This window comes from Cervus canadensis, chromosome 29, assembly GCF_019320065.1.
Source record: "Cervus canadensis isolate Bull #8, Minnesota chromosome 29, ASM1932006v1, whole genome shotgun sequence".
Taxonomy (NCBI): domain Eukaryota; kingdom Metazoa; phylum Chordata; class Mammalia; order Artiodactyla; family Cervidae; genus Cervus; species Cervus canadensis.
In genome coordinates, this window is record NC_057414.1 from 36,162,785 (window position 1) to 36,174,855 (window position 12,071).

Sequence of the window (12,071 nt, forward strand, 5' to 3'; positions counted from 1 at the left end):
TTAAAGCTATGGGTAGGACTTTAATCCAGTTGTCCTGGGTCTCTTGAGTTAATTTGCACGGATATCTTTTGATAATGTCATTAACTTTTTCAACCTTTCCTGAGGATTGGGGTCTCCAGGAACAGTGTAAGTGACACTCTATTCCTAGAGCTTTAGACACCCCCTGAGTTACAGCAGCATTAAAGGCGGAGCCATTGTCACTCTGAAGGCTCCGTGGCAGTCCAAACCTGGGGATAATTTCATGGATTAAAATCTTTATAACCTCCTTAGCTCGTTCATGGAAAAGCCTCAATCCATCCAGTAAAAGTAGCCACCCAAAATTGTAAGTAAGAATATCCCTTAGCTTTTGGCATATAAGTAAAATCAATTTCCTAGTCCTCTCCAGGATACTTTCCACTTCCTTGTAATCCAGATTTTGCCAGCTTTTCAGTCTTTGGGTTATTTTTCTGGCATTCCTCACACCTTTTGATAATGTTCTTTAAGTGCTCATTACATTTTTCCCTTCAAACAAACAAGAAGCTATCTGGTAAGTACTCTCTCACCCAAATGAAAACTGATGTAAACCCTTAAGAATTTTGCATTGAGCACTTTCAGGAATTATTAATCATTCGTGCTCAGACAGTAACCATCCTTTATCAGTAATCTTTGCTCCTCTTTTCTCATATCTTTCTAATTCTTTCTCAGTATATTGTGGTTTTCCTGTTCCACAGGACCTGTCCAGATCAAAGGCATCTGTAGTGTGTGGCCTTCATAAAGTGCCGCTTTTCTGGTTTGACAGTCAGCCAGCTGATTATCTTCACCTACTTTACTCCCATCCCTGTTGTGTCCTTTGCAATGCATAATAGCTACCTCTTTAGGACAGTATATAGCAGGTAAATTCTCTCGATCTCTCTGAAATGTTTAATAAGTTCTCCTGTTGCTGTTTAAAACTGTCTTTCTTTCCATATTGCAGCATGAGCATGTAAAATCAAATAAGCATACTTAGAATCAGTGTAGATATTTACCTGCTGCCCTTTGCTTAACTTTAGAGCTTCCCTGGTGGCTCAAAGGTTAAAGCGTCTGCCTGCAATACAGGAGATCCAGGTTCAGTCCCTGGATCGGGAAGGTCCTCTGGAGAAGGAAATGGCAACCCACTCCAGCATTCTTGCTTGGAGAATCCCATGGATGGAGGAGCCTGGTAGGCTACCAGTCCACAGGGTCGCATAGAATCAGACATGACTGAGCGACTTCACATGTCATGTCATGTCAGAGCTTGGGTCAGAGCCACAAGCTCCACTAACTGAGCACTGGTTCCCTGGGGGAGAGATTTTGCTTCTAAAACCTGTTGAGCAGTCACCACGGTGTAACCTGCTTTACACTCTCCATCCCGAACCAACGAACTGCCATCAGTAAATATTTCCATGTCAGGATTGTCTAATGAGGTATCCATTAGATCCCCCCAAGCTGCATAGTTTAAAGTTAAGAATAGGGAACAACCATGATCAGGTGTTTCATTTTCCTTCTCAAGAAAGAAAGTGGCAGGATTTAAATTTCCACACACTTTAAGCTTAGTTGATGGTCCTTCTAACAACAATGACTGATATTTAAGAAGTCTACTGTCTGTCATCCAAATATTAACCTTAGAATTTAAGATTCCACTCACATTATGAGAAGTCAAAACAGTAAGGTTTCATCCATTAATTACTTTTAAAGCTTCAGGTGCTAATAAAGCCCCTGCCTCAATTACTCTTAGGCAGTGGGGCCACCCACGTGAAATTACATCTAATTCTCTGCTTAGATAAGCAATAGGTTGCTGGTGAGGCCCTTGGGGTTGTGTCAAAACTCCCAAGGCCACACCTTTCCTTTCAGTGACAAACAAATTAAATTCTGACCCTGTGGGCAAGCTCAGAGCAGGAGCTTTCAGGAGGGCAATCAGAAGAACCTTAAAAGCCTTTTGAGTATCTGAAGACCAAACTGGTTTGTCAGTTTGGGCCTGCTGAGCTTCAGCTATAAGTTTATTTAAAGGCTGGGCAGGTTCCCCATAAGCTGGAATCCATAAGTGACAGTAGCCAGTGATTCCCAAAAATCTTCTCAATTATCTTAAAGTCATAGGTAGGGGATGATTTATTATAGGTTTAATTCTCTCAGGGCCTATGGCCCTAGTCCCTTCTGATAAGATTAAGCCCAGATATCTAACAGATTGTTGACAAAACTGAGCCTTCTTTCTTGATGCCTTGTAACCACAGCCTGCCAGAATGTTTAAGAAGTCTTCTGAGGCTCGTGAACAAGCCTCCTCTGTCTCACAACAGAGCAAAATGTCATCTATATTTTGTAACACCACAGCTTTGGAGCTATTAAAGTTTTGTAGATCCCATGACAAACATTGTCCAAATAATGAGGACTCTAACGAAATCCCTGGGGCAAAACTGTCCAGGTTAATTGAGAAGCTGGCTGTGCAGGGTCCTGAAAGGCGAATAGAAATTGACTTTCCTCTGTGAAAGGCCCTGAATAGAAGGCACCTTTTAAATCAATTAGTGAGAAACATTTGGCTTGCTCAGGAATTTCAGACAATAGCATGTAAGATTAGGCACCACGGGGTGTAAAGGAAATACAGCCTCATTAATTACTTGTAAATCTTGAACTAGTCTCCATTTACCATTTGATTTCTTTATATCCAAAATAGGAGTGTTGCATGGACTGTTACAGGAAATTAATAGCCCCTGCTCATTTAAATTCTCAATGATGGGTTTTAACCTTTCCTTAACCTCAGGTTTCAGTGGATACTGCTTCTTATGTGGAAATAAGTATTGGTCTTCGAGCTTGACAACTACAGGAGTAGCATTTTGTGCTTGACCCACAGATTTTCCATGAGCCAATATGCTAGGATTTACATTTTGTTCAATTCAAGGGAGAGAAAGGGAAGACTCCATATTCATGAAAATAGAGGCATGGGCCTTACTCAGTATATCCCTCCCCAAAAATGGTGAGGAAGAATCTGACACAATCAGAAACTCGTGTGAAAATAGCACAGAGTAAATCACAACTTACAAAAAAAAAAAACTGAAGTAATACATTTTGGCTCATGCAGACAGTCCCATTACAGAAGCAGATTGGGAAGAAAGTGGGCCAGGGTTTCAGTAATTTGACCCAGTATCTAAAAGGAAATTGACGGATTGCCCCCACACACACACTTATTAATGGGGGGCAGTAATAATTAATAATTAATTAACCCCAATGCCTGGGGTTCCTCAGGTGCAATTATGAAAGGAGCTTGTGTGGGGACCTGTGGGCATATTCAGTCCTGATTGTCTTGAGAGTCTGACCCCTGACACCCATGCCTCTGGGGGCCGTCTTTTCCAGTGTGGTCCCTTGTGGACCAGACATGAAGCCCGGGGTGGCCTGGATGTCTGAGGGCAATCCCGCTTGAGGTGCCCCTCCTTTCCACAGTAATAACAATCCCATCCCTTTTCACCTAGGTCCCTCTGTGCATTTTTCTCAGGCTGTTTAAGAACGGTTTTCATAGCCATTGCGAGGGCTTCCACCTATTTCCTTGTCCTTTTCTGCCTTTAATACCTTTAAAGTCTTTAAACACCTTTAAAAGCTCTAATATATTTTTCTGGGTCCTCTAAATAGTCTCCCAGATCCTCCTTGATTTTTTGTGTTTCTTGATAAGAAAAAGGCTTATTAACTCTCATAGACTGATTATTTCTCCTGCTGAGTGCTTCATGAAGAGGAAACAGCTTGTGTGTCTGTTCCTCAGTCTCTCTGGCTGCTCTGTGCATATGATCCCAGGGATAGATTGGAGAAACCTGCTTTTCTTTATCTCTTTGTCTCCTGTCCTCCATCTCATCTAGCCAAGTAGGAGGACAGGAGGGAGCTGAAGGTGTCACACCCAAATCTATACCCTTAGGACACAAGTCTGGCATATTTCACAGAGAGAAAAAGGGCAACACATATGCTACTTCTACCCATTTCCCTTGTTTTCTACATAACTGATCTAATTGTAAACCAGTATTATACTTAAGAGACCCTCCAACCAACCAGCATTCACTGTTCTCCAATGGATACTGTGGCCATGCAGTATCACATAGGAAGACCTGGTGTGTCTTCTTTAAGCCCTGGGAATCAAATCTATCCCAGTTTTTCAGGATACAGTTCAAAGTAGTGAGGCTGGAATTCTTAGCTCCCCGCTGTAAGAGAGGGAAAAAAAAAGCGACCAGCACCCTCTTTCTGCTGGAGGCATCCCTGCCTGCTCTAGATGGGGGTATAGACAGACTTTACACCAAAGCTTTTCTTTCCTGCTCAGAGTTAGTGGGTCCCTTACCGATGCAGGCGATGTACACGTCCCTCCTGGTTCTACCACCGAGATGGGGTGGAGATGCACCAGGGGTAGACCTGATGGCATCCCTGACTGACGTCCAGCTCCTCACTTAAAACCTTGCTTGACTGTGATGCCACCCAGGGTGCAATCAGAGTAACCTTTCAGAATGCCTCCCAGGCTAAACTGCTGGGGGAAACGTTCTCATCACCTGAGTGCCTGTGCACGACCCTGAGTAAATTTCTGACCACAATATGACCGATATGAACATAAAACTGAGATGTTCCTTCAAAGCCTCACCACACCAATATAAGAGCTTCCTAAGTGTCACCAAACCAGTATAAGAGTCTCCTCTTTTCCACTAAGAGGCACCGTTACCAAAGCGGGGTGGGTGGGGGGGATCCCTTGTAGTTCCAATCTCAGTAACCTTTAACCTCAGAGATGCTCTTCAAGCTAGAGCTCCATCTAGCTTCCAAACATTCCATGCCTAGCAAGGCTAGGTGCGTCCTGACTACCAATCCAAGTTTGGGACCAAAGTCATCATACACAGTAATAGCATAGATCACAAGTCCCTTGACAGTCTATGATCCGACAGATTAGGTTACTACTTCTAATTCCAAGGAGTTCTGATATGGTCAAAGAGACTGAAAAGTTTGGCCAGAAAGGAGAGTTCAGTCCACATGCTTTGCCCATTTCTGGCGGGTCCCCTAAAGGAGCTATGGGTGCCTCTTGGCATTGACAGGTCGGTATAAACCCCCAACAGGTATCTGCCATAAGCCGTGTGAGGTGACCATGGAACCGCAGAGCAGGGCTCCACACGTAATTTGTGCAGGGCATGCCATTCATTCACACAAGCACACCATAGAGTTAGTAAAGTAGAGCAGAAAATGTGTTCACTAGGAGAACAAGGAACTAGAGCTCCAAGCATCCTTACCTTGTCCTGAGGAATCCCCCCAAGATGAAAGGTTGTTGCTGAACTACAAAAAGACGCCAGGATTCTTGGCCCCCAGAGGAGAAGAATTCAATCCGGGGCCCGAGATGTGGCTTGATCGCTCAGAGCTTTTGTGTAATAAAGTTTTATTAAAGTATAAACGAGATAGAGAAAGCTACTGACATAGGCATCGGAAGGGGGCAGAAAGAGTACCCCCTTGCTAGTGTTAGCCATGGAGTTTTATACTCTCTAATTAGTTATTACAGTGAATCAAAAGAATGTCTGAAGGTTATAAAGACCTCGCTAGACCTACTCCCATAAATTACACCTTAAGATAACAGGACTAACCAGGTTTTTTTTCCAGAGACTGTCCTCAAGCAGGATACATTATTGTTATATAATCCTAAGGAATGTAGAGGGACAAAAAAAGTTTGTCCTTTCTTCCTCCTTGAGAATTCCAGACCCCTCTCTCCTTGGGGACCCCTGGACTTCTTATCAATGTGCCTAGGAATTGACTCTCTCAAAAATATACAGCCTTTACATACTCCTTTCCCGATTTGGAACCAGTCTGTTGTTCCATGTTCAGTTCTATCTGTTGCTTCTTGACCTGCATTCAGATTTCTCAGAAGGAAGGTAAGATGGTCTGGTATTCCAATCTCTGGAAGTTTCCCACAGTTTGTTGTGATCCACAGTCAAAGGATTTTGCATGGTCAATAAAGCAGAAGTTGCTGTATTTCTGGAATTATCTTTTTTTTTTTTTTTTTAATGATACAGTGGATGTTGGCAATTTGATCCCTGGTTCCTCTACATTTTCAAATCCAGCTTTAACATGTAGAATTTCACAGTTCTTGTATTGTTGAAGACTTGCTTGGAGAAATTACTTTTGTAGCATGTGAGATGAGTGCAACTGTGTGGTAGTTGAACATTCTTTGAAATCACCTTTCTTTGGGATTACAGTCAAAACGACCTTTCCAGTCCTGTGGCCACTGCTGACTTTTCCAAATTTGCTGGCATGTTGAGTGCAGCACATTCACAGCATTATGTCTTAGGATTTCAAATAGTTCAACTGCAATTCCATCACCTCCACTAGCTTTGCTGTTAGTTATGCATTAATAGGTCCACTTGACTTCACATTTCAGAATATCTAGCCCTAGGTGAGTGATCACACCATCGTGGTTATCTGGGTCATTGATATCTTTTTTGTATACTTCTATATATGCTTTCAATCTCTTCTTAATATATTCTGCTTCTGCTAGATCCATGCCATTTCTGGCTTTCATTGTGCCCATATTGCATGAAATGTTCCTTCCCTACCTCTAAGTATCTTCAGTGGATCTCTGACCTTTCAAATTCTATTGTTTTCCTCTATTTCTTTGCATTGATCACTTAGGAAGTCTTTATTTTTTAAATCTCTTCTTGCTATTCTGTGGAACTCTACATTCACAGGGTATGTCTTTCTTTTCTCTTTTAAATTTTGCTTCTCTTCTTTCTTAAGTTATTTGTAAGGTCTCTGCATACAACCATTTTGCCTTTTTTCATTTCATTTCTTGGGAATGGCTTTGATGTATTACATAGAGATTAAAAAAAAAAACTAAGATAATTGCATCTAGTTCCATTACTTCATGGCACATACATGGAGAAACACTGAAAACAGTAACAGACTTTATTTTCCTGGGATCCAAAATCACTGAAGATAGTAACTGCAGCTGTGAAAAAAAAAAAAAAAAGACACTTGCTCCTTGGGTTAAAAACAAACAAACATGAAAAACCTTGACAGCATAATAAAAAGCAGAGACATTCCTTTACCAGTAATCCTCTGTATAGTCAAAGCTATGGCTTTTTCCAGAAGTTGTGGGTGGATGTAGGAGTTGGGCCATAAAGAAAGCTGAGTACCAAAGAACTGCTGCTTTTGAACTGTGGTGTTGGACAAGACTCTTGAGAGTCCCTTGAACTGCAAGGAGATCCAACCAGTCCATCCTAAAGGAAATCATTCCTGAATATTCTTTGGAAGGACCAATGCTGAAACTGATCCTCCAATACTTTGGCCACCTGATGGGAAGAACTGACTCATTAGAAAAGACCCTGATGCTGGGAAAGATTAAAGACAGGAGGCAAAGGGGAAGACAGAAGATGAAATTGTTGGGTGGCATCATCAACTTGATGAACATGAGTTTGAGCAAGCTGTGGGCGTTGGTGATGGACAGGGAACTCTATCGTGATGCATCCAATGATATAGCAAAAAGTTGGACATGACTGAGAGACTGAACTGAACTGAGGTACAGAGGACATCAAGGAGCAGGCAGAAATCTTTGGGGAAGGAGGAAGGACCAATTCTTGGATAGCTGACAATGATAGGTCGGCAGTCTGTTTCAAGCTGGAGAAGCTGTGGTGAAGCAACTCTATGCCAGGTGGAGAGAATGGTAAGAGAAATGCAAGGCGGCAATGCTGGGATTTCCCAGACGACAAGATCCCTGTTCTATTAAAATTCATCAATGCTCAATTTTTTTAGATGATTGGAAATATGAGTTTTGTTTTGAAAGTGGTAGAGCAATATTCAGTGGAAGGACTGATGCTGAAGATGAATCTCCAACACTTATACCATCTGATGTGAAGAGCCAGCTCATTGGAAGAGACCCTGATGCTGGGAACGATTGTAGGCAGAAGGAGAGGGATCAAAGGGAGGAGATGGTGAGATGGCATCACCAAGACAATGGCCATGAGTTTGAGGAAACTACACAAAATAGTGAAAGACAGGGAAGTCTGTTCTGTTGTCATACATGTAATCACAAAGAATCAGACATGACTTAACAACTGAACAATACCAATGAGAACAGAGGGTCCAGTGAAGCCTCTGGCTCTGGTGGGAGTGGAGAAAGATTTTGGTGGAAGACTAGGTTTCCCATTCTCTGATGCAGTTCCTTGAATCCAAGACAAGGAACACAAGATATTGAATGTATTACCAAACATCGTTTTCTGAAAAAAAAACAAAAAACTGTTTTCTGCAGGAGTAAGAGGTTAGACTGAGTTTGTGATTGAGATTTTACTGAGGGGTGTGGAAGGAAACTGGAGTGGGCTGAGTCTGCAAAACCCAGGTGACCAGCTGCTGGAGGGCGAGGCATGTGGTAAACATTCTGCGCTAGGTGGAAAATGAATCCAGAAAAAGTGTCCCTTCTGGAGTGTACAACCAATGTAGTCCTTTAATGCAGCAGATCAATTCAATGGTGTTTTGGGGCAAGCGAAAAATGCACAATGGTTGGTTTGCTTTTGTCAGTTCCTGTGGATAGTTAGATGACTCAATGTCTGGTTACTTCAATGCATGGTTGGAATCATGCTTGGAAAAGAATACTAGATGAAGTCTACACATATATCGTCATTAAACAGCAAGCATAGGAAGGTTTCTATGGCAACTGTAGGGATCTCATCATGAGGGGCCAAATGTGGACAGTTTCATTTAACCGGCTGAGATTGGACTGTACAGGTTGCCATAATTGTTGCTATGACAAGTAGCCATAACAGCTACTTGTTGCTATTTTGCAGATGTGGGAAACTGACAAGAGACCAAAAGCCTTACAACTCTCCGTGCAGTGCAATTTCAGGCTAGAAGCAGTTGGCAAGGGAAGGCTGACAGGTAAGGCTGGGAATGGAGTAATCTGAGCCAGTAATCATTAGCTCTTGTGGAGCCCAGAAAACAGAAGCATTGACACATTCCGAGTTCTGTGTCATGGTTCATAAATAGAGGTCCTTTGGCTTAAATCAATATTTAGCCTTGGGGATGGCAGCCATAACCTCTAAACAGAAGATTCCCTTCTCCCCGGGTGGGAGGATAATTCATATTTGTTCCAGACTCAGGAACCCAGAAAGCCCTCTCAGTGCCACTTTTTCTCAGCAGGCACACACACAATCTAGAAGGTGGAATTATCATCATAGTGCCCATTTTCCAGATGAGACAACTGAGGTTAAGGGACTTGATCAAGTTCACACACCTATACACGTGAACGGCCAAGCAAAAACCCAGGGCAACAGACCTCAATTTGTGTGTTTTTGCTCCACACCCACTGGGAGTGGTGGGTGGTGATCTGACACCAATGCATATGCAGAAGCAAGCAATATTCAGGCTTAAATTGAAGAAAGTAAGGAAAACCACTAGAACATTCAGCTATGACCTAAATCAAATTCATTATGATTATATAGTGGAGATGAAAAATAGATTCAAGGGATTAGGTCCGGTAGCCTGCAAAACTATGGATGGAAGTTTGTAACATTGTACGAGAGGTGGCCACCAAAACCATCCCCAAGAAAACCAAATATGAGAAGGAAAAGCGGTTGCCTGAGGAGGTCTTAAAAACAGCTGAGAAAATAAGAGAAGTGAAAGGCAAAGGAGAAAGGGAAAGATATACCCAATGGAATGCAGACCTCCAGAGAAAATCAAGGAGAGATAAGAAAGTCTTTGTAAGTGAACAGTGCAAGAATTAGAGGAAAATAATAGAATTATAAAGAGTATAGAACTCTTCAGGAAAATTGGAGCTACCAGAGGAACACATCATGCAAAGTTGGGCACAATAAAGGACAGCAAAGTCAAAGACCTACCAGTAGCAGATGAAATTAAGAGGAGGTGGCAAGAATGCCAAGATGAACTGTACAAAAATGGTCATAAATTCGGGATAGGGATGATACTTGGGTCACTCTTGTAAAGCCAGATATACTGGAGTTTGAAGTCAAGTGGGCCTTAGGAAGCATCACTACAAACAAAGCTATGAGAGGTGAAGGAATTCCAGCTGAGCTGTTTAAAACATCCTAAGGAATGAGGCTATAAAACTGCTGCATTCAACATGTCAGGAATTTGGAAAACTCAGCAGTGGCCACAGTGCAGGAAAAGGTCAGTTTTCAACCAATCCAAAAGAAAGGCAACTTCAAAGAATGTTCATCCTATCATGCAATTGTGCTCATCTCACTTGCTAGCAAGGTAATGCTCAAAATCTTTTAAGCTAAGCTTCAACAGTAGATGAACTGAGAACGTTCAAATGTACAAACTGGTTTGCGGAACCAGAGATCAAATTTCCAACATCCATTGGATCATAGAGAAAGCAAGGGCATCCCAGAAATACATGTCCATCTGCTTCACTGACTTTGCTAAATCCTTTCATTGTGTGGACCACAACAAACTGTGAAAAATTTTAAGGAAATGGGAGTACCAGGCCACCTTACCTTTATCCTATAAGCCTGTATGTAGATCAAAAAGTGTCAGTTAGAATCAGACACGGAACAACTGAAAGATATAAAATTGGGAATGCAGCCTGACAAGGTGTACAATGTCATTCCCGTTATTTAACTTCTATGTAGGATATATCATTCGATATGCTGGACTACATAAATTCCAAGCTGGAATCAAGATTGCTGGGAGAAGTATCAACAACCACAGATATGAAGATGACACCTCCAAAATGGCAGCAATCAAAGAACTAAAGAGCCCCTTGATGAGGAGAGGAGATGCAAAAATTGACTTAAAACTCAACATTCAAAAACCTATTCACACACAAAAAAATACTCAACATTCATGGCATCCAATCCCACCACTTCAAGGCATATAGATGAGGGAAAAGAGGAAACAGTGGCAGAATATTTTCTTCAGCCCCAAAATCTGGACCTTGACTTCAACCACAAAATTAAAACACACTTGCTCCTTGGAAGGAAGAAAGGCTATGAAAAATGGACGGTGTATTAAAAAGCAGAAAGTCACTTTGCTACAGAGGTCTGTAGTGTCAAAAGTATGATTTTTCCAGTAATCATGTGTAGATGTGCTATCTGAACCTTAAGAAAGGGTGAATGGCAAAAGTTGAGCTTTTGAACTGTGGTGCCTCAGAAGATTCTTGAGAATCCCTTATGCAACAAGGATATCAAACCAGTCAATCTGAAAGGAAATCAACTTCTGACCCCTGGTGTCTCAGCTGAGGCATCTACTAAGGGCCTCCAGGTGGAAAGAATGGATGCTTCTGAGCAAAATTGCCTAACCGTGGCAGCTCCAAGCAAAGAGTTTGTAGCTCCACCCCTGGAGGAAGCTCAGAAAGACTGAAGGCTCTGTGTACCCTGGATCCCCCGATACATGCGTTTCATTGTCCCCAGCAGCATTGGAGGCCAAGGAAGGGGCATTCTGGGCCCTGGAGGAGGGGGATGGCTCAGGGATTCACTGGAGCCATCACTTACCAAGTAGGACTGGAAAGGACAGAGCAGGCATATGTGGCAGAGAGCTGGTTAATCAGTGTGGGAGCAAGAGGGAACCAGCTCTGCATGAACTACCTCACCCAAACTCCCCTGGAGGAGAAGTCCAGTGATAAGTACATCTGAGATGGGATGAAAAAAGTCTATTTCTTTACCCCTTAGAATTCCTCTGAATGAGGAGGTGGTGAAGTTGGTGGGTCATCACAAACTCTTCCATGGCCTAGACCATCCCCCAGTCACTATCCTTGGGGCTGCCTCTCCCCAGCTTCAGTCATGTAGTACTGGAGGAAACTGAGAATCATGTGTGCTGCTGGGTCAGGGCCAATGACCATGTAAACCCAGTCATAGGACCCCATGGCCCTGCCAGGATGGCTGATCTGGGGCTGTACAGGTGATCTGAGGTGGGTCATTCAGAGAACACCACTGAACTCTCATATCTCTGAACTTCTTTCCTTACTAGAGGATGCCTTTGGGATGTAAAACCCTAGGGCAGGTAGCTTGGACTCCCTCACTAGGTGTAGAAGCCTTAAGGAAGAATGTTTTCAGGCTAAGACCTCCAAAGAAGAGAAAAGGGAAAGAGCGAGGGTGAGAAAGAGAGAACTGATAACTTCTGATTTCTTGGGGCCA